This window comes from Tachypleus tridentatus, chromosome 9 (assembly GCF_004210375.1).
Source record: "Tachypleus tridentatus isolate NWPU-2018 chromosome 9, ASM421037v1, whole genome shotgun sequence".
In the NCBI taxonomy this organism is placed as follows: domain Eukaryota; kingdom Metazoa; phylum Arthropoda; class Merostomata; order Xiphosura; family Limulidae; genus Tachypleus; species Tachypleus tridentatus.
In genome coordinates this window covers 132854705-132881546 of record NC_134833.1, presented here as the reverse complement: position 1 = coordinate 132881546, position 26842 = coordinate 132854705, and the positions used below count along the sequence as shown (strand labels likewise).

At 34.6% G+C, this 26842-nt stretch overlaps 1 protein-coding gene across 1 annotated transcript in view; it reads right to left on the bottom strand.

The window, feature by feature from the left end:
• The window catches only part of LOC143226411 (glycine receptor subunit alpha-2-like), a 107745-nt gene extending 82197 nt beyond the window's left edge, over window positions 1–25548 (bottom strand). The window contains exon 1 of the mRNA XM_076457345.1: window positions 25405–25548. The gene's annotated coding sequence lies outside the window, so the exon portion shown is untranslated. The remainder of the gene's footprint in view (window positions 1–25404) is intronic.
• Between the last annotated feature and the right edge of the window lie 1294 nt (window positions 25549–26842).

Below are 26842 nucleotides of genomic sequence, written 5' to 3'. Positions count from 1 at the left end.
TATAATGTGTAAGTTAATCCCACTATTCGTTGGTAAAAGAGTAGCCCAAGAGTTGGCGGTGGGTGGTGATGACTAGCTGCCGTCCCTCTAGTCTTACACTGCTAAATTAAGGAGGGCTAGCGCAGATAGCCCTCGTGTAGCTTTGCGCGAAATTCCAAAACAAAGAAACAATAAATCACTTCATGCTATATTCGTAAATTGCGTTTGTTTGTTTTTTATAACGCCTATGACGTATTATTTATTCTTAGCTTTTCCAACAGTGCGGTTGAAGTAATATAAAAAGACGTCTGGTTTCCGCTTATAATTGAATGCTGATTGCTATTTATTTTTTCTGCTTGGACGCCTCACTTTTAGGTTTTGTTTGTGACTTTACTCCGACATGTAGTATCCTGAATTATAAATGTTGTAAACCTTTTACAGCTTACATTACTTATTCAGCACGGGTATCCTGACGTGAATGTAAAGTGGAATAAAGATCGAAAGTGTGGGAAGTAACTGTACACATATCAGACACGTTTCTAACAGCAGAAGAAGACCGAAAGAAAAGTGAAATAAGTAGGTTACATTTTCATCATAGTATTTATTTGTTAAGGATAAAACTCTAACCAAACACACGTATCCTACGGTTCATAGGACTAATATTCTTTTTATTATATGATTAGTAGAAAGAATTGAACTATGCTAAATAGTCTGAGAAAGAATCTTCTGAAGAAACTAATCAGTCCAGTTTTAGATTCATAATGAGTCCTGCTTGAAGTTCTAGCGGTTTTAGCGTTACAAGACTTCAGATTTACCGCTGAACCACTTCAGGGGCAATTTCGGAAGTGTTTTATAACTAAAGTTTTGATTTGATATTCAACTACTTTCAAAGTTCTCAGAATGATTGTTTTTTTTTTAAAGTTTGTAACCAGAGCAGTTCCACGTTTATGAATGAGTAGATATGAGTCCCTCTCTAACTAGCCAATGATATCACATCTACCGTATTTGAGCTTATCATGTCTTTTCAAATTACGCAATATAATCTTGTAGTAATAATGATACAGAGGCTGAGTACGTCATGTTAAAAAAATATTTGAAGATCTACCACGCCGTTACGTTACACGTACCCGCGTCTGGTTGAACTCGCTCTGTATGTAACTTTAAATTGCCTTAGAGCACAGTTTCCATTTTAAAGATGTACATCATAAGGATTTTTATGTCCAAATCGCACCACTCGTCTCTGCTGCTTTCCATGATTCATCTAGTGTACGAGGATAATGAATTCACAGTGTATGTTTCAATAGTCTGAGGGTGATATGAGCGACACATCTTATTCGTGACATGAATATTTGTTTCATTCTCCAACTACTTGAGGTATGAGACGATGGATGAAAGGATAGGTCGCGAAAGTAACTTGAGTTGCGTCAACCTTCAAACGGAAATGCTTTTATCATGTTACATACTGTATTCTAAGACACATAAAGAGTTTTTGCCCCTGACTTTTATGTTCGTAGATTCTTATTTATTAGGAGATGCATCATTTTGCTTATCATGACTAGGGTACGACTTGTATCAGGTCTCTTTCTAGATGGTCCTGATATCTCAGGCTGATCAATATTCCTTTTCTGTCTGATACCATTAAGTTAGTGCTATATATATTCCCTTCTTGGAAATTTTAAATCTACAATCTGAACACATCTTCATGATCTAAATGTAAAAAAAAAGGCTGTTACATAACCTTTCCCCAAAGTGCTAAATATATGGTAGCCTCACTCTACCTTAGTAACACTAAACAGCGTTAAAATGTAGTTCAGATACATTCCATTCCACTGTGACTTTATATCAGTTGTGGTTGTCTCGTGACTTGATGATTTGCAAAACCAAGATGGTTTTAATATAACGTATATCCTTCTATATTATTAGTAACATAAATATTACGTATCCTCCATGTATATTTTTGTAACAAAATCACTTAAGATGGTATGCTTATTTTACTCATTTGTTTTATTGTTATTATTATATCAGCTAAGTTAGTTATCACCATTAGATTCCATCAAGGAACATAGGGCCGCAATCGCTTGCGGATTCTTCAACAGGTATTTAAGTGAGTAGGTTGTTAGCCCACTGCACCGAGCCGTCCCTAATTTAGGGCAGTGTAAGACTAGAGGGAATGTAGCTAGTCATCACCACCCACCGCCAACTCTTGGGCTACTCTTGTACCAACGAATAGTGGGATTGACCGTCACATTATAACGCCCCCACGGCTGGGTGGGCGAGCATGTTTGGCGCGACGCGGGCGCGAACCCGCGACCCTCGGATTACGAGTCGCACGCCTTAACACGCTTGGCCATGCCAAGCCCATATTACCTAAAAGCATTGTTATTTTTAACAAAATGCCAAGTAGTACAAGTATAACAAATTGCCTCGAAATTTAATTACAAAGTACAATAAACAACACTATAAAAGTTAGAAGATAGCGAACCTCGGAAATGGCTCATAAAGTTATAAAATAAACATCATAAGCTAGTTTAGACATATTTATAGTTTGAGAAATTCTAACAATACCCTTAGTTTGTAAATAGTTCTGGCTCTGCTGATTCGTTAAAAGTACGTGTTCAAACTCTTCATTCTGGTGCAGGTATGATAAATGGAACAAGTAGAACAAATCACGTTATAAATTACGATAGTATTTCACATTTTGACTGGTTTCTCAGAAATGTTCTAAACTGCGATAGTCTTGTATATTTTCTTTAGTTTCTTGTACATCCTATAAACTAATGTAATGTTGTATATTCTGGTTGGTTCCTCAGGCATTCTCTGAACAATGGTAATTTCATATTTTAGCTGTTTCCTCAAATATATTCTAAACTAGGATGGTATTCATGATTGGACATCCTTGCATCTAGTAAACTAAGAAAATTTCTTAATTTTTTGGGCTGTTTAACCAGATTTGTTCCAAACATGTAACTTCTACTTTATAAAACAAAAATACTTCCAATTCAATCATAATCACTCTCATAATAAACATGCGGAAGACAAAATATACTTTAATTAATTAATTAACAAAAAACGAGTTTCAGCACTACGTTAAAAATACACGTTTCTAAATGATCGATGCTTTGGCTCTGCTTTGTGCCATTTACGTTGAATTTTCTCAATTTTTAACTGTTTGCAATAATAGTAGAAATTATACAGTCATGTGAAAAAGTTAGGACACTTTATGAAAGCCTGTGTAGTTTTGTTACATTTTTGGATATATAGATATTTAGTCTCAATTTTAACAATACTGAGAGATTATAGGGATATAACTAAACAATTAAAACTGAAGAAAAGACTTTTCAAGATCATCTGTAAATGTAATTCTACAAAAATGCATATTATAACTGAGGAAAAAGTAAGGACACTCTACCCCCTAAAACTAGTGTTACCACCTTTGGCTGAAATAACTGCAGTGAGACGCTTCTTGTAGCCATCTACCAGTCTCTGACATCGGTCTGAAGAAAGTTTGCCCCACTTCTCAATGCAGAATTCTTTCAGCTGTGAGATGTTTGAGGGGTTTCTTGTATGTACAGCCCGTTTCAAGTCACCCCACAGCATCTCAATGGGATTAAGATCTGGGCTTTGACTCGGCCATTCCAGGACTCTCCATTTCTTAGTTTTCAGCCAGTCCTTGGTGGATTTACTGGTATGTTTTGGATCATTGTCGTGTTGCAGGGTCCAGTTTCGCTTCAGCTTTAATTTTCTTACAGATGGTCTCACATGATCCTCAAGCACCCTCTGATTCATAGTAGAATTCATGGTGGATTCTATGATTGTGAGCTGTCCAGGTTCTGCTGCAGCAAAGCAGCCCCAAACCATGACACTTCCGTCTCCATGCTTCACAGTTGGTATGGGGTTCTTTTACTGGAATGCTGTACTTGGTTTACGCCACACATGTCTTCTGTTCTGGTGTCAAAATAATTCCATTTTGGACTCATCTGTCCAAAAAACATTATTACAGAAGTCCTGGTCTTTGTCTACATTCTCTCTGGCAAACTGCAGTCTGGTCTTGATGTTTCTCTTAGAGAACAAAGGTTTCCTCCTTGCACACCTCCCATGCAAGTTAAACTTGTGCAGTCTCTTTCTGATTGTAGAGACATGCACTTTCACATCATCAGTAGCCATAGCCTGCTGTAGGTCCCGTGATGACATGTTAGGGTGTTTGGAGACCTCTTTTAGCATCTTGCGGTCTGCTCTCAGGGTGAACTTGCTTGGATGACCAGACCTGGGTGTGTTGGTGGTTGTATTGCAAGCTCTCCACTTGCGACTATTTTCCGGACAGTGGAATGGCTGATTTCAAAATCTTTTGGGATCTTTTTAAATCCATTACCAGACTCATAAGCTGCTACAATTTTCTTTCTGAAGGCCTCAGACAGCTCTTTTGCTCTCACCATGGTGCTCACTCTCACTTCAACAGTCTGGAGCACACCAAACTAAATGTCTGAGGTTTAAATAGGGCAAGCCTCATTCAAAATGCTGAGTAACGATCTTTTAATCATGTGCACCTGGTGTGATACACCTGTGTGAGAGTTGAGCCATTTTAAGTGGGAATAAATGTGGGGTGTTCTAACTTTTCCTCAGTTAGAATATGCATTTTTGTAGAATTACATCTACAGAAGATCTTGAAAAGTCTTTTCTTCAGTTTTAATTGTTTAGTTATATCCCTATAATCTCTCAGTATTGTTAAAATTAAGATTAAATATCTATATATCCAAAAAAGTTACAAAAATAGACAGGCTTTCATAGAGTGTCCTAACTTTTTCACATGACTGTAAGTAAGTAGTTGCGATCAGAAAACAACAGCAAATTTCATAAAACACATAAAACATTTTTCGTTGCGGAAAAAAACAAGTCTCAGAAAATTTAAGACAGTTATTTGATATATTATTTAAAAGAAAATTTTAATTTTTTATTCATTACGAGAGATATAAAGAAAATCTTAGATCTGCATTACTGACACATTAATCAAGAGAACATCGTTTAAGTTATACAAGTTAGATTGTTTCTAATATATGTTGTCTATAAAAATCCACCAGCTAACGTTAAATGATTAGAAAAATACAATATTTTTTCATTTATTCGATTTGATAAAGAACTGTGTTATTTAGTGTTATTTACCAAGTGTCTATGTAATGAACGTTACTTAAAGAACAGTGTTATTTACTAAGTGCCTATGTAATGAACGTTACTTAAAGAACAGTGTTATTTACCAAGTGCCTATGTAATGAACGTTACTGTAGATAATAAATTGGTAATGGCTTTAGGCTACGATAGTTCTTTAATTAACCAGTATTAACGTTACATTTACTAACAAGACCATAGGCAGAAATAGCCTCCTTTCCTCTCTCTGCCGGAAGATGGAGTAAACATACTATTGTTTGTTTGTTTGTTTTGAATTTCGCACAAAGCTACTAAAGGGCTAACTGTGCTAGCCGTCCCTAATTTAGCAGTGTAAGACTAGAGGGAAGGCAGCTAGTCATCACCACCCACCGCCAACTCTTGGGCTACTCTTTTACCAACGAATAGTGGGATTGACCGTCACATTATAACGCCCTACGGCTGAAAGGGCGAGCATGTTTGGCGCGACCGGGATGCGAACCCTCGACCCTCAGATTACGAGTCGCACGCCTTAACACGCTTGGCCATGCCGGGCCAGTAAACATACTAAACACAGTATTCTGCACTAATAGTACCGTAGAGGGAAAAATAATAAAAAATAATAACAATTCACTTTAAGAAACTACTATTTAATAATATTTTATCTATTAGGTTATGTTTGTTTTATGGAACCTTTTAGACGTTTGTGTACTGGAATGAATTTTTAGTATGTTAAAATGCCTAGAAGATTGAAAAAGAAAGACAAACATATAACAATGGATTTACTTTAAAATCCCAAAGAACATCTTCCAATATTTTCTATGTGCGAAGTCATGTAAATCTAAGGTAAGTTAATCTTCACGTAATTAAAAAAAAGAAAAAAAAAATTAACGACCGGAAATGGAGTAACAAAAGCCCTCCAGTGACACATTGGTATGTCTGCGGAGTTACACACTAAAAACCGGGTTTCGATACCCATGATGAGCAGAGCATAGACAGCCCATTGTGTAGCTTTGTGCTTAATTCAAAACAAACAAATCAGTAACAAAAGACTCAGAGTGGTCGTTTGTCCTCACATACTTACGAAATCAAGAGAATAAATTAACACTATCATAACAATATATCAACATACAAATCATAAAATCAAACTTAACACTGGAGTTTTGGGACCATCTGGAGGTCATACGAATCCACTTTGGTTATTTTGCCGTTGATATCTCCCAATGGAATAAATAAATGAGTCGAAGGACAGCAAAATAAATCAGTGTTTAACATTGTCTTTCTTCTGCTTTATATCAATCTCTGTTACTATCATTGTTAAGATAATTTCTGCAAGGTCGTATTTAATGGTAAAATGTTGAATCCTCAAGATGCTAGAAGAACGGGAACACACATCTTCATTCATTGATTCCAATAAGAAGTAACTTTTCCTGATTCCAATAAGAAGTAGCTCTTCCGACTCAAACTTCGTTGCTGTAAGTTCATAGTAAATCAAGCACAATTTAGGTCAAGTAAAACAGATTTTGCATTAGTATATGATTATACATTATTCAGTGAAAACTTTGTGTATTTCCAATGGCGTTCTTAAATTTTCCACTCACAGGAGGCAGAAAAGTTTAAGGGGAGGGACAATAAATTGAAAAGCTGTAATTAATCTAAGTGTTTAATAAAATGGTCATTAAAACAAATGAAATCAAATGTAATAGTATATATATAAGTTTTGTTGTTATTGTTGTTGTTTTTGAATTAAGCACAAAGCTACACAATGATCTATCTGTGCTCTGCTCACCACGGGTATCGAAACCCACTGGGGACGGGGCTTTATTGGTATTAAATTACACAAAACGAGTTTATTATGTACAAAAGCTAACAAATAATATGTGATGAATATTTCCTTGGTCGGCCCGGCACGGCCAAGCGTATTAAAGCGTGCGACTCGTAATCCGAAGGTCGCGGTTCGCATCCCCGTCGCGCCAAACATGCTCGCCCTCCCAGCCGTGAGGAAGTTATAATGTGACGGTCAATCCCACTATTCGTTGGTAAAAGAGTAGCCCAAGAGTTGGCGGTGAGTGGTGATGACTAACTGTCTTCCCTCTAGTCTTACACTGCTAAATTAGGGACGGCTAGCACAAATAGCCCTCGAGTAGCTTTGTGCAAAATTCAAAAACAAACAAACAACCATTTCCTTGGTTACGTCTCTGTGTGTTTGTACGCCAACTCTTCTTGACAAAAATTGAGAATAAATTTACCCAAGTTCCATGTTAGATTTCTCTCAAAATTTCACTATATGCAATCGAACACTTTAATGAATTAGAGAAAATGAAATGCCTTCCCCTCCAGTGATTAAACATTAAATCTAAAGGTTTATAATGCTAATGTTTCGTTATCAGTGGTGGGTACAGCATCCAGAGCCCATTGTGCAGCTCTTTGCTTAACAACAAACAAGCAAAAACATTAACAATTCTGAAAGAACTATATTTTCAAATGTTGTTGTTTATTTTAGGTATGTAATGTATAATGAAATATTATTTTTCGAAAATTATTTCGTATACATTTGGTGTCATTTTTTACATCAGTGGATGCAAGAGGGTAGAAGTAGCACTAGTTAATTAATTAATTAATTGGAATTGTGAAACCGTAAGGCTATTTCTAAGACTCACAAACAGGACAGTAAAGTAAGTAAAAAACACCTTTTATATTACATTATTAAAGCTTAAGGAAATTAACCATTTTTTATAATCACAATAAAAATAAAATAAAAATCAAATCAAAATTTTAAACAAGAATTATAAAAATAAAAAAAGAAATGTATTTAATAAGTTTAAACCAATTTAATTCATTTTTAATATATTCTAATCCGTTTAATTATACTAGTATTACATTTCGAAAAAAATATACGAATGTAGTTTAAATTATTTACGCGTAGTTGAATGTTTTTATTACAGATTCTCCGTAAAATTATAGCCTGAAGATCATGAAACTGGTAAAAATTTTATTAATGAAGAGAAAATGTAGAAGAGTCTTAAATGTTGAAGCGTTCTTTTATTCGTATCCGCAGGTAGAAATTTGAATGTGTGTACCTTAGAAGAAATCAATGTTTATGTCTGTGCTTACGAATATATTTTAGTCAGATAGTTAAGTTGCATAAGAGCTAACGTAATTTAACTTTCGCAGGTGAAATGATAAAAGTGGGATGTAAGTTTTATAAGATGCAAACGTTAAGAAAGGGAACAAAACTCATGTCGTGACCAGCCAAGTACTGCAGCTCAGTTCTCATCAACCCAACTAGGTCAACGATAAAAACTAACACTTAACCCAGGAGTGAAATACCGTATGTATACTTTTAGGTATATACTCGTAACACTGCACGAGCAGTTTAAGTATATAAGACTAACACCGCACGGGTAGTGTTAGATATACATACAAATAGCACCGTATAGATAGTTTTATGTATATACACGTAATACCGCATAGATTGTTTTAAGTATATACATATTAAATTTATTTCTTCAAGGTCTTAGAAAGTGTTCTGCTTCGAGAGTAAATAAAAACAAAATTAAGAGTATGTATATTTTTACTTCTTACTTTAGAAGTATATATGTTATGTATAATTCTTCTCGTGTTTTGTGGTACGTAGATATTTTACTGACGTCATGAAAATACAAATTGCAACGTTGAGCATTCCTTACATGACGTCATTTTAGTTTCTACTAACTGACTGACATACAACACACTACTGTATAAAGCTGCGAATAGTTAAAATAGGTGACCCCTCAAGGTGGCCCTAAGCCTTCTTTCGGAGAAATACTACGTGAGTAATTTTCGATATATACAAGTAGTTAGTGCAAATGGTACGCGATACGCCACTAGCGAGCAATGCAAGTGTGTCGACCTCAGGTAATGGCGAGGTGTAGAGACAATGACGTCATGATTCCATGAAGTGTCACCAGAGGGTGCGCTGTAAGAACAGGCAAAAGACAGAGAAATTTATATGCAAAAACGGCTCGTTTGGGTTGAGAAAATATTTTACATAGAAAAGCGAACAACGTTTCGACCTTCTTCGGTCATCGTCAGGTTCACAGAGAAAGTGTTGCTGGGCGTGACGTCATAATTACACGAAGTGGAACCAAAGGGCCTATTGGTATGATTTAGATCAACATAACGTTGTAGTTACAAAGTCTTAAAAACTAATACTTCAATCCAATTTCGTAACCATGTATTTACAGTTTCGCTCTATATCCTGTCCGTTTCATTACTAATTATCAGACTGATGCAATTCTATTCCATGGAAAAGGAATAATGAACCAGCCTTTAAATGAAAGTACATCATAAAATTTCATTGTTTATAGGTCTAATTTCTGTGTTTTATTGACCTAGTAATGGTTGTTTTCAGTCATATTTATTATATTAATAAATAACGTTTCTGTGTTTTACTCATTATATTTTATTATTTTGGAAAGAAAAAAAAAAAGCCGTTCACAGTTAATAAGTTGGCAAAAACGATCAACTCCAGCAGTGAAGGAGAACCAGTAAAACAGGAGAAACGACAGTTAGGCTCTCCTAATATAACACAAAGTCAAGAGGTACCTGATTCATCTCATGCCTATCCTATTCGGAATTATCGTTACATCACTTTATCAGCTTACGAAAATAATTAGAATATTCATATTCGACGGTTCAAAGACTTTAAAAACGAAAACTGTATCCAATCAAGGAAGGCGTCGCTTTTTCTTTAATAGAACGGGAAATTTAAACAGTTGACCTTAAACATTAATGTACTTGTATAGAGCAAAACCGAATGGGATTTTCTTTTAGAAGGAAGGAATCGTGTGATTCATGTTTTATGGGTTTATAGTATTATTCTATTGTGTTTATGTGTTTAATAATAGAAAGGTGCAATAAAATAGTCTACACATTTTCTGTCCTTTATATTGTACTAGAGCCACAATCAGCGTTCTGTGTTGTTATATATCATGCAAAACATATTATTTTTTTGTTTGAAATACATTATAGAGAACGGATTATTTCTCAAATAGTGGTCATATGATTAATAAACAAAGGTTTATGAGAAAACCTAACTACAAAGAACGTATACAAGAACTATACACAAACTGTAATATACCAAACTTATATAAAAGATAATTTACTCTTGGCAATCTAATATTTATAATTCATTCATTTTTCAGTTTGTGTTATTTGTAAATATGAAACGTTATCGAGCTGTCAACTTGTTGTAAGAATTTAACTCTCAGACAAGCTTGAAGAACACAGCCCAAATTGTAAGACGATGGATAATACTGGTATTTTTTTTTAAGTGTCTAAGCAATTACATCTTCAAGAAGTTGGACTATGTATAGCTCTTGGTGTTTGATTTCTTTGTAAAGTTATAGTCAAATGACAAATACGTGAGTTATAGATCAAAATATTGGTAACTTGAAGCAGAAAATAATCTAGTGATATATCATCAAATTTTAAGAACACCACGAATGTACATTTAGTTTTTTAATATTGTCATATTAAGTGCCCGAATAGATAAAATTTGTTTTACCGACTGTTAATTCTCAGTGAAATACAAATGTGTTCTTCATTGTCAGGGTTAAAGTGTTGTGAACATGGAGCTTATTATGATTGTAAAGTATATTTGTTAATGATAAACAGTAGACGTGGTGTATTTATGGAATGTGAAAGACAATAACTTTGATCATAAATCGTTTCACAGATTTTGTTTGTTCTTTGAATATTCAAAGGTAGAAGACATGCTGATTTTTTTCTAAATAAATCTTGGATCAAGTTGCCTTTCCCTACAGTATCACAATCATTCTTTGGTTAAATACTAAACAATAAATGTATTCACTCTTGTTAATATAACCATACACATTCACCATGATCTCGCATGATAAAAGATTGATGAGTTTCGCTAGCATAATGGATTTCACATGTTTCACATTGTTCGTTTTTCAGCACATGTAAAATAGTGTACACTTGTTCACCGTATGTATATTAATAAGAATTGGTTTAATCTGATTGTTCAGTTACCTTTCATTATGAACTAGAGTGTAAATAAGTACCAAAATGACAGATCTGTGCACATAAATTCTGCCATTCTGAATTTGATAACACAAAGAGAATCTTATCAGATAACCTTATCAACAGCATAATAATCAAATCAATAAGTAAACAATATACAGAATATTATTAACACGTGCAACACGGATTACACGATTCCGTCCTTCCAGATGAAAATGTTGTTCAGTGATGTTGAGAAAACCCACTTGTAGAGAAATATATATGTAAAAACGGTTCGTTTGGGTTCACCTGACGATGACCGAAGAAGGTCAAAACGTTGTTCGCTTCACTACGTAAAAAATTTTCTCAACCCGAACGAGCCGTTTTTACATATATAAAATGTTGTTCAGTTTTGCTCTATACAGCTACACTAATGTTTCAGATCCACTGTTTAAATTCCTCCCATTATGTTAAAGAAAAAATGATGCTTGACTGGATATGGTTTTCCTTTTCCAAAATCCTTGAATTGTCGAATGTGAATATTCAAATTATTCACGTAAGCTGATAGAGACACGTAACGATCATTCCCAATAGGATAGGACGTGAGATGAATCACGTGCACCTTCATGTTATACAATAGTAGAGGAACCTAACTGTTACTTTTTATGTTTTACTGGTTTTTCTTCGCCGATCGAATTGATTGTTTTACCATTTCATTATTTTCAACAATATTTTCTTTTCTTTACAGTAGTGTAATGTATAAAATAGCATGTAATTAGTAAATCACAACAACGTTATTTATTAATACAATGAATACGACTGGAAACAAACATTAATGTGTCAAAGAAATATAGAAATTAGATTTATAAGCGAAGACGTGTATGTTATGATGTACTTACGTTAAAAGCTGGTTCATTATTCTTTCTTCAATGTAGTAGAATTGCATCAGTCTGATAATTAGTAATGAAAGGTAAAGAATATTTATATTTGAAAAGTGGCCCAGATTTAATTTAACTTTAGACTGTTTATTGTAGACTGATATTAAAAATTAGGATTTGGCTCAACTTGTAACCAGACTCATCAACGCTAAACAGAAACAGCTATCTCTGCCACCATTCGAGTACATACAAGTATAATTCGTTGTATCATTTAATAAAGCCATAACTCTCACACATTTCACAAGTTGATTATTTATCAAGTTTTAAATCACTGGTACACAGAAACTCCAGTTAAAGTATGGTAAACATTACACTTACGTGGAAAATATATGATTACGTACAATTTGAACCATTTATTGTAATTACTAAATACAATGTAAATACATAGATAACGTCAGTGTATGGTAATAGACTTAGTCAGCTCAGAACTTACTTTGTCATACGCCTCTTAACGACCTCGACCTGTTTATTGCTATGCAATAATTCGTATGATATATCACAAAGCTGCTTCGTAACCATAAATTATATTTTCGGGCCTGTGGAAATTACAACATGAGACAACCAAACTGAACTTTTGATTGATTATTCACAATTCTTTATAAACTATATAAAGTATTGCATACCTCTGCCTATGTAAACACTACCCTTAGTAACATTACCCACCTTTGTAAAACACGTTATAGAAATAAATATATAAGTGCAAACAAAAATTTAAGTTTAGACCTATATGCAACCCTATGGGACTGCAGCCCTTGTAAGTTGTATTTAATTCTTTACTTGTAAACGCTTGGTTATGAAATTAGCTCAAATTATTACTTTTAAGATTTTGTTAACTTAACGTTATGGTGATCTACATTATAACAGTGCGCCCTCTGATTCCACTTCATGGAAGTAGCAATAGGTTTTCTGGACGACTTCCATTGTCATGACAACTTCATTCTGTCAAGACACCATCGTCTCTAGTGTATATGACGTCATCGTCGTTACCCATATTCACTGTCTGAGGTCAACACACTTGTGTTGCTCTCTGGCGGCATACCGCGCAACAGCTACCCTAACTACTTATACACATAACATCGTACAGGTAGTTTTAAATCTATATATACACCTTTGAACTTGAGACGACGTAGGTCTTCCGATGGCTTAATAAACTTAAGGACTGAATAAAATTGAAATTGGAGGTGCGGTTTTTATGATAGGTGCAGCATAATAACACTTTCTGCACTGAACAACGAAAGATTCAGAAATATTAATCCCTCCAGTTTATATCCCATGACAACTAAAATACAAACATATCAGCACACATTAGCTAACAAATTGAAACCGTGGGCATTTAAGTACTGCAATTTCTTTTCTCATTAGACAAGTTAGAACGTGGCTAAAATGAGATTTTCTTCGAAATTAAAATAATTTTTAATATAAAATCTTTAAGTTTCAGCCTTACTTACATTTATTAAACAAATTGGTCAACACGAAATCTGTTATCCCCGCTAGTACAGCGGTATGTCTCCGGATTTACAACGCTAAAATCAGGGTTCGATTCCCCTCGATGGGCTGAGCAGATAACCCTTTGCGGCTTTGCTATACGAAAAAACACACACACTTTGTCATGTGTCTCGTGAGGTTTTTGGCTAGCTATTTGTAGGTACAAAACTACTCACAAGCTCTCTGTGCTACGCCAACCAGAAGTATCTAAACTCAAATTTTAGCGCAATAAACCTGCAGTCTTACCATTGTACTACTAGGAAGGGGCAGCTGTAAATATTTTATGTCATTTGACGAAAATCGTTTCTCTTTTTTTTTTTAACGAGTTGTAAGGTAAAGAAATTTATTAATTTATCACTTATATACCAATCACACATATAGTGACAATTCGTTCACTTGTAGAACAAAATATCTTTGTGTTAACAGGATATTAATAGCCTGTTTAGAAAACGTAAAGGAATTTTAATGACGTTGTGACGACATTGAGAGCTCTATATTTATTGTTGTTTCTGAACGATTTACCAACAAGACAGATTAACTGGATTAGATATGGTGTTTCTAACCATTATTTATCAACTTTATTACATAAAAAAGTCGACATAATATCGCAAAGTTAACTCTAAAACTTATATAAAGTTTATACCAATCTCAAGCTCAATTAATCAAGTATAAAGTTTAAACTTTGTTTCCGTATTTGATCAATCGGTACAAGTTCTTTTGAAATAATCAGAAGGCGAGAATGTAATTTTTATATGTCTTACAGCTTTAACGTATATGATGGTAAATATTCATTTTAAATTCATGTATACTACCAGCTAAACAAAATAAAATTGTGTAAAAAAAAGTCGACAGATAAAGAAACTGCAGAGAGAGCTAATGTCTTGATAGAACTCTTAGTATTACTAAAAATAACATAAAAACACAGAGTTATTTTTGTTCCTTGTTTAATCTAATTGAAAAAAGATTGTGAAGAAATATCGAATGAGAACATTGTCTTTTGGGTGGTTAGGTTAAATTTTGTGTGATAAATTTAACTTGTGCATGAATCAGTTAAAAATATATTGTGGATGATAAATTTAACTTGTGCATGAATCAGTTAAAATATATTGTGGATGATAAATTTAACTTGTGCATGAATCAGTTAAAATATATTGGGGATAAGCTTAAGTCTTGAGGAAATCAGATGAGAAGATTATCGTGTGCATCATCATTTTAACTTGTTTGTGAATCATATGAGATAATCATGTGTGTGATTAGTTTAACTTGTTTGTGAATCATATGAGATAATCATGCGTGTGATTAGTTTAACTTGTTTGTGAATCATATGAGATAATCATGTGTGTGATTAGTTTAATTTGTTTGTGAATCATATGAGATAATCATGTGTGTGATTAGTTTAACTTGTTTGTGAATCATATGAGGTAATCATGTGTGGATTAGCTTAATTTGTTTGTGAATCGTATGAAATAATTCAGTTTAATTTGTGGGTGAATCGGATGAGATATTCATGTTGCTGACTAGTTTATACGATTTTGTTGTGAATGATTAAGTTTAGAAGAATGATTTTATTTTACAGATTTTTTTCCTGATATTAAAACCTACTGAACATGTTTACATCATTTAAATACAATACAGGAGTTCTATATCATCGTGATTCGTTGTTTTAATCCGCTATAAACAGCAGAAACCAGTTTAATGAAATCTTATATGTCTTCTTTTTCTTCTTAAGTTTCAATAAAAAAATTATGAATTATATTAATTTTATGAATTAACTGTAATATTAAGTGAAATATTAATAATTGCTCGTCACGTTTCAAAAATTATATAAAGAACTACCATCATAATAAAAAATGCATTGAAAGGAAGTGTAGTATGGCTTGGCTCGCAATCTGTGAATTACAGTATCGAAACCCGCCTCCGTTTCAATCTTAGGGTATTAGAATGTGTGTGTGTGTTTTCTTACAACAAAGCCACATCGGGCTATCTGCTGAGTCCACCGAGGGAAAACTAACCCTTGATTTATTAGAATGTGACTACCAATTACACTAGATGTTAGTAAGGATTATCTTAACAGTTGACTGTGACTGTTGCCCGGTGACTACCTTTCCTGTGGTCAGCAGTTCAAAATTAAATGTAGCAGCAGAAAGTGCTGTTAGATTTGCCACAAGTAAACAAGTTTTCCTAAACTAGTGAGATAAATCATTTACAAGTTGTCCACAAAGGAAAGCAAACAACAGTTAATTGCTAATTCCTCTATATAGAGAGGTATTAATTCATTAATATTTATCAGTATCTCTGTGCGATTTTATAACAGAAGGAATTTTCTGGAAAAAAACAACAACAATAATTGCACAAATATACATAGATAATTATTTATTGCTCGTGGCGTGTAACTACTTGAAGTTTGAAACAAACAAAGACATTCTTCTCAGCAGAAGACAGAGTTGATAGGAGCGGTAAATTAAAAAACAAAAAAAGCTACCTTTGTCATCCATGTTTTATATCCGCGAACTGAATTCTGTATAAAAGCTACCGAATGCCAACAGTGACATTTTTTCTAAAGAATTCGCTACAATACAATGAATTCAGTTTGTGTTGTACACACATGATATAAATCAAGCTTTTCTTATTTCTATATTCAGAAATAATAGTTGTAATGGAAACGTGGTAGTTTAGTAACGAGTTTCTTTATGGCTCTTTTGTTTCATAGAAAATAAGTAACATTTTTCTGCGAACCTGTTCTCTTTACCACCAGCAAATTTGTTTCGCTATAAAATATTTTACTGACAACAGTTGTATATTTTTTTGTGATCGCTGTCAGAAGGAAATGTAAGATGATCAGTTACTTTCAATCGCCCGGCATGGCAAGGTGGGTTAAGGCGTTCGACTCGTAATCTGAGGGTCGCGGGTTAGAATCCCCCTCGCGCCAAACATGCTCGCCCTTTCAGCCGTGTGGGCGTTATTATGTGACAAGTAATCCCACTATTTGTTGGTAAAAGAGTAGCCCAAGAGTTGGTGGTGAGTGGTGATGACTAACTGCCTTCCCCCTAGCCTTACACTGTTAAATTAGGGACGGCTAGCGCAGATAGCCCTCGTGTTGTTTTGCGCGAAATTCCAAAAAAACAAACAAACAGTACTTTCAATCTAAAAGCATTAAATAGTTAGTCCAATATATTTTAGTTTCCTCTCTACCTGGTATTCAAGTTAAGTTACGATTCTAATAGATTAGTAAGTTGATAAATTAGGAAGTTGGTTTAAGTTTTATACGCGAGCAGAAATGTATAATTATTGACCATATTTCAAAATCTGATCTTAGCAATTAACATACTTTAAAATATTGATCTTTTTAGTGGGCCATTTCTCTTTTTTTTCTTAATAGTATTTGAAACGAGAGCAAAGCGAAAGTCTCAGATGTTGGTTGTTTGAAAGCGAATCGACAAAGAAATAGTCTTCTGAGAATAACTGAGTTAAGAATTATTTGAGAAAGAATGTCTACATACACATTATATTCCATTTCTTTTTTTTACCTAATTTCTTCAGACATTCTGTGTTTTTTTCCTCACTTGTTTCACATTTTCTAAACAGTTTATTAAACTTGCTCATTTCTTTTTCCCTGCAACATTCGGTAAGATATAAAGTTATACCTACTACAACTTGTTTAAATATTTAAAATAAGTTTATACAAAAAACAGCTAACATTCAAGCTGAACAGAATATACAGAAGATTTATTAACCTCTCGTCATGAAATATTCTTATAATTTTAGCTTTGACTTCCGAGTGACGTAGAAAGCAAATACGTTTCAATTTAAAAGAAAAATATTACAATTGTCAAGTGGAAATACCTTATGAAACGTAAATCATACAAATGTGTTTATTGTCAACGTGCATAATAACACTATATCTTGACTGTGTAAGTGAAAATTCGATGGAAAAAGTACTGCTATGTTCATTTGAAGCGTAGAATAACCAAAACATACTGTGTTGTAGCAACATACAAGAGCTATCAGTTGCGAGTGCGTTATAGGAGTGAGAGTCAATCCCGCTACTCACATAGGTATAGTCGTTTTAGGTGGCGGATGCTGCCGACTGGACGCTTTCTTTACGATATCCTCAGTTCAAGATCAAAATCTACTACACCTAGTTCAAAGCGGTCTCTTGCCTAGTTGTTTAGCTCATTTTGTGCGTAAGGTGTTGCCCGGGCGAACAGACTGTTGCGACCATTGTGGATGTAATACGACGTGCAAGCGAACAACCTGTGTAGCCCGTTGTATGCATAAGATGTCATTCAGGCATTCAAACAAACACGAAATATTGTTCTGGTGAGTTTTGTTTTAGAGGAAAGAGAACTTGTTTTACCTTCTGTCTTCTGGTTAGAACAATTCTGTAGTTTCGAAGATAATGTAATAGGGAATCATGTAGGAGTTATACATCTAATAAAAAAAATTATCGTGTGTTTTATATGTAGAAGAGAGCTTTTATTAACATCTTTTACATTTATTTGTTTACAGTTTATATTATTCGTACGATAACATATGCGAGAATCGTACAATATTCTCCTTGATCACTTTTCTATCGATAAACAAATTTGCTATCTTTTAGTTTGAGTGTCCGAAATAATTAGTTTTATGGAACGTAAGATTTCTCTGAGATAAGGTAGGAAACATAACAATCAAATACACTGTTAAATAGTTTGAGCTCCCTCTGGTGTATTAATTCAAAATTAGGGAGGGGTAGCGTAAATAACTCTTGTATCTCAAGACGGCTAATATGGGTATTAAATCTTTATTTAAAATAAAGTAGAGAACAACGTTTCGACCTTCTTAGGGCGTCTTAACCTGAAGAAGGTCGAAATGTTTTTTCTTATTTGGATGGAGTTGTTTGTTTGTTTTTTGAATGTGCGTTTTGTTTTTTAAATCTCCAAACAAAGGAATTGAATTTAAAGCAATTTTCGAAGTTTGGTGAAACAGAAATGCTTCATCTCTTCCTCATACACTGTTCGAGTATATTGGAATTCCAATAACAATACAACTTTCTTTTATCACATTTTGCAGTTTTATCTTCTCCTAATCCAATGAACACATGTCACAAGATTTATTTTTAGCTAAGAAGTCTAATCTACAATAAAAAGACTATGTATTATATTTCTACCTGTCATGATGTGAATAAAATGGGAAAGCGCGAACGTTACGAGAGTAAGAAAATAAAGTGATGGATTTACTATTATGTGTCTATTTTTAATATCGGTGTTTGTCTAAGTTAAATTATTATTTAGGTATGTACATAACTTATACTGTCAAATATGTATTGCGAAATTCCCGCCTATCCACTAAAATTGTAGAAAATTCTTGAGTGTAAGAATCAAAAATATATGTGTGTACTTAAGCACTAGTGTATCGTCAGAACTGTTGTCTAGGCTAAAATTTCTAGAAACTCTCCTAATGCAATTACATGTAACCAACGCGACGCGCCAAGAGACAGTATATATTATTGGTTTGTGGTTGCTATACGAGGTCTGTTCAAAAAATACGCGAACTGTTTGAATTGCGCGGCTACAGTTGGTTCCAGGGGAATCCGCTTGGTGTCGCTAGGTTTGCACAGATCAGCTGATTACGACGCCATTTCCTGATTGCAGATATCTTCATTTGTGTATTAGCTACGCGGTTTTAAGTGAAGTGCGATTTTTTCGTTTGGCGGATTTCAGAATGAATGACCTGAAGGAGCAACGACTCGCTGTGAAATTTTGTGTTAAACTCTGCGACTGAAACTTTTGCTATGCTTAACACGGCTTACGGTGATGTTGCTATAAAGCGTACGGCATGTTTCAAGTGGCATGAACGTTTTAAGGATGGTCGACAGTCCATTGAAGATGATGAGCGTCCTGGACGTCCTTCCACGTCAACTGACGACCCACACGTCGACAAAATCAACACCTTGGTGCGGGCAAATCGACGTCTGACTGTCAGGGAGCTTGCTGAAGAGTGTTGGATATCAGTTGGATCTTGTTACGAGATTTTGACCGAAAAATTGAAGATGAACCGCGTTGTTGCGAAATTTGTGCCTCAAAACTCGTGAGTTTTTGGCCAAATACTCAATCACTGTTCTTCCTCACCCCCCCTACTCACCTGACCTTGCTCCTTGAGATATTTTCTTGTTCCCCAAACTCAAAAGACCCTTGAAAGGAAGAAGATTTGAGACGATTCCCGAGATTAAGGCAAATGCGACGAAGGAGCTGGAGGACATTACAAAAGAAGCGTACCAGGACTGTTTCAACAAGTGGAAACACCGTTGGGATAAGTGTGTGCGTTGGGGAGGAGAGTACTTTGAAGGGGTCCCAGACCTGTAACTTCTAAATAAAGTACATTTTGTTTTATGACGTCAGTCCGCGTATTTTTTGAACAGCCCTCGTACTATAAATCTCGGAAGCTATAATTGTGATTAATGCTTATTAATAGGGACCTTCAGATATTTGACCAGGAACGTTTATAAATTTCGAACATTACATACTGTTTAACTTTAGCGTATTTATACCGGACATTAGTATCTTTACGAAGACATTATATAACTTCAGCAGTTAGAAACTTCATGTGTGATTAAAGGAGTTAGCTAGATTGCATTAAGTGAAGTGTGCTTTATAGTGTACTCAAAGCGAGTTTCTCATCATCACAAAGTAAATAACTCTTGCTAAGATCTGCGCGAATATCCGAAATAAAACAAGCAAAAAACGTGTAACTTTATATGTATATTTCTTGCTCTGTGTTTCATGAGAAAGAAGTTAAATAACAGGAATGTAACTACGCGCGACGGGTACGTGAGGGCGTTAGGGTTACCGTCTTTATCCCTCTACACTAACACTCGTCAAGTAGCAGCCACGATCCGACGAAACCTTCCGAGTTTATGAAGTATGATTAGATCACAAGGGTTATCAGTGTCGGAACAACTGAAAGTTTATTTTGCACGAAGAAAATGTAAAAAAAACAAGTATCTTCCGAAGGCCTTGAACCATGGATACAGTACTTTCTGAATAGCGTAACATTTCATGCGTGGTGCTCACTTAATTTGCCGAAGTCCAGAACTTAAAAATTCAGGACTAATAATACAGGAAAAACTTCCATTCTATAATAACTTATCTCTTCATGGTTCATCAAATAACTCTAGTAACGTACCTCTAACTGTTGATAAACCATTCAGAACGAAGCCGGTTATAAATTAATTGACTGTTTTTTTGTTTGTTTTCTTGCCGACATCAATAAAAAGAAACAAACACAGAAAAGATATCATTGCAAACAGCTGTGTCATCTTCGCAAAGTTTCTGTTCAGTTTCCAAGAATGGTAGAAATGTTTGTGTGGAAAACTAATATTTCCTTTTGCTTCTGATATATAATTACGTTTAAAATACACACACATCCGTTACGGCAAGCACATTACAATACCAGACTTGATGAAACTGTAACAAACAGTACAGTTTTTGGCATATAGTAAACTGTAGGCGTTTGGATTTTGATAAATAAAAATATTATTGTTATAAATTTCTTTCTTTAATCATGTTATTCTCTCTTCTTAGGTTGTTAAAGGCTTAGTAATTTCATCCTATGACCACGAATTCCAATAATCTGCTTGAAGTTTAAAGAATTATTTCTAGTCTATATTTACCAGGTTACTAAAGCTGAGTTGGCTATTAAACGTGTAAAATACGTTGGTTGACTGGAAGAAAACAACCAACATGCTATACATCGATTTCACAATTACGTAGAGAATACGAGCAACCTAGACAAAGGATGCCTAAACAAAAAGGACAACTCTCCAACATATAAACTGAGAAAAGATATCAAAAACGCCCTAAAATTTCAAAGATTATCTTGATAGAGTTGTTTTATTTAAAAGTTTCAATGTAATCTACAGACGGTCAGTAATGTAACCAAACTCTGGAATCTGAGAGTATACAAACAAAGGCCAATAGACATACATTATTATTTATAGAGTTGGCTGCGCAGTTTGAGCTTTGATCATTCTTGAAAGTTTGAACTTTTGTATTTACATAAGACGATTTTCCTTAAATATCATTTGTTGTTAGATTAAATCAAAAATACCAGGTAAAACAAAGGTAAGAAAAGAGAAGGAACATATCACGAAACGCCTTGTATAATACATGCATTAAATCAAATTATTTGATTACAGTAGCCGAAGAACTGACATTTGGAGTTGTTTTTTCCCTGTCATCTATAAATTTAAGATTGGGACTGCTAGCACAGTGTAGCATTACGCTTGTTTGTTTGTTTGTGGATTTCACCCAAAGCTACACGAGGGCTATCTGCGCTAGCCGTCCTTAATTTAGCAGTGTAAAACTAGAGTGAAGGCATCTAGTCTTCACCGCCCACTGCCAACTCTTACCAACTGTTCTTTACCAACGAACAGTGGAATTGACCGTCACATAATAACGCTCCCACGGCTGAGAGAGCGAGCATGTTTGGTGCGACCGGGATTCGAACCCACAACACTCAGATCACGAGTCGAACGCCTTAACCCACCTGTCCATGCTGGGCCGTAACATTACTCTATGTCCAATATAAACAAACTAAAATTTAAAGCTATACAATAAAACTAACTCATCTTTATGAATTTATTTTCCTTGTAGCAGAATATAAAAAAGTTGGTGTGATTTATTAATTTTATTGAACTGAGAAAGGTAAGTAATTATGTTAGTCACAGGTACATTGTTATAAAATCTAGGACTTTATGTAGTTAACGCTGAGTCTGTGATATCAGTAAGAATGTAAGATTTTTTTATTAAGTTTGTCATCTGCTATACGTTTATGTAATGTTTAATAAAGTTTAAACAACACATTGTTTATACTGGTGTTGCATGTATTTTGAAAACAACACTAGGAGAGTTTGCGTGTTGGAAAAAACTTTAGCGGAATATAGTCTTTCTTTTAAAAGAAGAGAAAATTGAGTTTGGATAGAATTCGAACCTGATATAATACTTATAGTACGGTAGAATTCCTCGCTTCACGAGTCGACCAGAAAGTACCCTGTTTGAATATGTTTGTTTAGTATATTTAGCATCACAATGTTAACAAGATGAAACACCATGTGATTCTTTTACATTTATTTTCTAAGAAAGCTCGAGGCCTTAAATATGGCTCGACTGGCCCTCAAGTGTCTGTGCACGAAATTGACCAAACCTCGTATTAATGTCATGTGTTTCTAAGTTACTTTGATCTGAACGACTCTTTTCAAGTTAGAGTACATACGTATGTGTGTGTGTATACATATATATTCTATTTTGTATACCTATTTGCGCGTGTTACCTCAAATAGACATTTCACGGATCTTCTCATAAAATAAAAAGACTTATGAAACAACCGAGTTGGCTACATAGTTTACGTCTAACAGGGTGAAACAAAAACACATCATGAGTTTTGTAAGGATCACAGCTAGCTAGAACACTGACACTACCTGTTATATCCTGTTTACTTCATATAACATTTGAAGATTCATGTTCAATACACTTTGTACATCGTGTGCAAGTAAAAACTACAACAACGAGCTACACGCTTCAACAGTCGAGAAAGTTCGATTTAATAAGTTTTCCTTTTTAAAACTAGCTTTGTTTGTTTGTTTTTTGGAATTTCGCACAAAGCTACTCGAGGGCTATCTGTGCTAGCCGTCCCTAATTTAGCAGTGTAAGACTAGAGGGAAGGCAGCTAGTCATCACCACCCACCGCCAACTCTTGGGCTACTCTTTTACCAACGAATAGTGGGATTGACCGTCACATTATACGCCCCCACGGCTGGGAGGGCGAGCATGTTTAGCGCGACGCGGGCGCGAACCCGCGAATTACGAGTCGCACGCCTTACGCGCTTGGTCATGCCAGGCCACTTAAAACTAGCATCTGAAAATAGTAAATATAATCTGAATTTAATAATATCCTGTCTTGAAATTAATGCAATGAGTACTAAGTGTCAAAAAAGTAAAATAAATATTTGAATGTAGAAATTTTGAAAGTAAAACAAATGGATTAATAGAAAATAAAATAATTAATTAACAAATTTAGCCGAGGATATGTTATAACGTTACGGTCAATCCCACTATTCGTTGGTAAAAGAGTAACTCAAGAGTTGGCGGTGGGTGATGATGACTAGCTGTCTTCTCTCTAGTCTCACACTGTTAAATTTGGGATGTTTAGCGCAGATAGCCCTCTTGTAGTTTTGAAATTCAAAAATAAACAAACAACCTTATGTTAAACTAGCTTGAAATTAGGAGAATAGGCCTTTATTATCATTACGATAAACGACTTTCCTACAGCTAGTAGCGCCGTATAATCAATGGTCAGTTAATTTCAAATAATATCTTTGTTGAAAACGTTTTTCTTCAAAAGTTTGTAATAACGATTAAAAGTTATCTTACGTTTGTAACAAATGACAATTTCAGACAGTCTATTCGATTCTTATTTGTTTGAATTTGCGCTGGGAGGAATTTCTTTTAGTATTCGGGGGCTGCTCTGTGTTCGGTTATTTTAAATTTAACGTTATCGCAGAGAGCTTGACACAATTATATATACTGCGAAGGAAATTGTTTGATCAGTTGTACTGATTAGTGTAAGTTGAAAAAATCCTGAATAAAATAAGAACGCTCAAACACAAAATATGTGAATTACAGCAAATCCATTTTGTTATAAGCATGCGCATTGATTCACTCGAATGTTTTCAAATATTGAACAATGACATAAAAATATATTTCATCATAAAATAAAACAAAATTTTAAAATAAGCAAAAGTTCCATTAGTAGGTCACGTTAGTAAGTTATGGAAACAAGTTTCCTATGTTATATCCATTTCGGAATTTTTAAAAAAATCCTCCGAGTGGCTGTTTCATTTTGTTAATATCTTAGTGAAGGCTGGTTTGCTTTAATGTTTGTTAAAAAAACTTCTTTTTTCTGTTGGATAATTCAATGCAGATAGAAGATGGGAGAGAAAATACCGTCATTCTCTTGAAATTCAAAGCATTTTCATCTAGCGATAGAGCACATATCTTTCATCTAATATTGGTTATATCTATTCCGTAAACCACTCCTTTTCTGTAAAATTTCCAAGCAAAACAATTGTAGGATTTTTATGACTTAGAAAGCCCCCTCCCAGTGGCACAGCGGTATGTTTGCGAACTTACAACAGTAGAAATAAGTCTAGTTTCGATACATGTAGTAGGCAGAGCACAGACAACCCATCAGGTAGCGTGTGTGTTTTTCGTGTAGCGAAGCCACATCGGGCTCTCTGCTGAGCCCACCAAGGGGAATCGAACCCTTGATTTTAGCGTTGTAAATCCGTAGACTTACCGCTCTACTAGCAGGGGAGTCCATCAGGTAGCTTTGTGCTTAATTTCAAACAAACAAAAATTTAGTATCTAACTTAAGAAACGTTGCACTCGCTAGAACCTTGAAATCGGAGAAGTTAACTTAGCTCTGGTGTTGTTTCCAGAATGTATAAAATAAACATATATATTCAGGAAAATTTGGCAGAGACGTTTCCCTAGCTTTTTTATGTTTCTTGCAATATCAGCCCGTTTCAATTTACTTTGTTTAAATAAGCAAGTATGAATGAAAAAAGTTTTTTTTATACAAAGAAATCTCTATTTTTGATATAAATAGAAATAAATTATAATTATCCTGCTTATAACTTGAGATTAGGACAAGGAAAACTAAAACAAATCAACAGGTAGTATAAAATGGAACCTAAATATAACAGTTTGTAGAACCATCTTGCCTATACTAACCAAATATCATTTCTCTATTTAACGCAGAACCGAGAACATATCAAATTAAAAGACCAATCAAAAGATTAAACAGAACACCACGTACTTACCAAATTCTGAGAAGACTAATGCAAAGAACTAGACAGCTTTTAAAATAACTTATCATAGAACATTTTATGAACAAGGTTTCCGAATGTTGAAGTGCAGTTCTTACTGTTACAAGCCAGTTCTCTGACAGGCACTCTTAACCGTGTAAGAGGCTAGACGTTTCTACAACAGTTCTAAATATTCTCTACACTCGTGTGATAATCGACATTCCTGCGCAGGCTCCATTATGGGTCCTTTTCCTCTATTCTTAATATGGTAGACTCGTTTTTGTATGTCGTTAACAACAGTTCATAAAATAAATGTTAAATCTCTCAACTGTAGGTGATTGTGTTTCTTGAAAGAATTTTGTGAAACTTTACATACACAACGGGAAGCGTAACATAAAATAAACAGCTTTTCGCAGACGTTGAATTGAGCCACATAAGTATGCTAGGGTTAGTCATTAATGAGTTCCAACAGACATTTTGCAGTTTATTTAAAGAAGATAACAGAAAGGTATCAACAAATGAAAGAAAATATCTTTTATTTAATGCATCCCGATGGCGATAACACTGTGGGCCTACAAAGCTAAAAATCGAGTCTCGAAACCCGCAATGAGTAAAAAACAGATAGTCCATTTCGTGCCTTTATACTTTGCAACAAACAATTCTGTTCAAAAAATAAAATATTTACATAATTCACAAGATTATTCTATTTTTATTGCTTTTGGAAATAACTTACGATTTGATTGTTTTGTTTTTTGAATTTTGCGCAAAGCTTCTCGAGGGCTATCTGCGCTAGCCGTCCATAGTTTAGCAGAGGGAAGGCAGCTAGTCATTACACCCACCGTCACCTCTTGGGCTACTCTTTTGACAACGAATAGTGGGACTGAATGTAACATTATAACGCCCCCACGGCTGAAAGGGCGAGCATGTTTGGTGTGACTGGGATTCGAACCCGCGATCCTCGGATTACGAGTCGAGCGCCTTACCCACCTGACTATGCCGGGCCCTTACGATTTGAATGACCTCACGTTAACAAAAAAAATATAATCATTAATGAAACTTTAGAACCGGTTAGAAAGAATAACAAAAAACTGAAGTTAAACTTTTTTTTTTAACATTGGATTGGTCAAGATTGTTTATTTGAAGTTAAGCACGAAGCTACACTGTGGGAATTTTGTGGTGTGCCTACCACGGGTATCGAAACTCGATTTCTAGTGTTGTAAGTCCGCAGGCATACAACATAACACTGTGTCACTGGGGGTGTTAGTTTCCAAAAGAAATTATAAAACTGAATATAGAACGGCCTGAAAAAGTTAAACATGAGAACAAAGAAAAGTGAGTTCCATTAATAATCCTGTCTGTTACATTTTACTACAAAACATGATTTTGTTTTTACTTTATTCTGTAAAACAGAAATTTTCTTCCGAATATTTGCCACGAGATTTGTTGTTTAGGG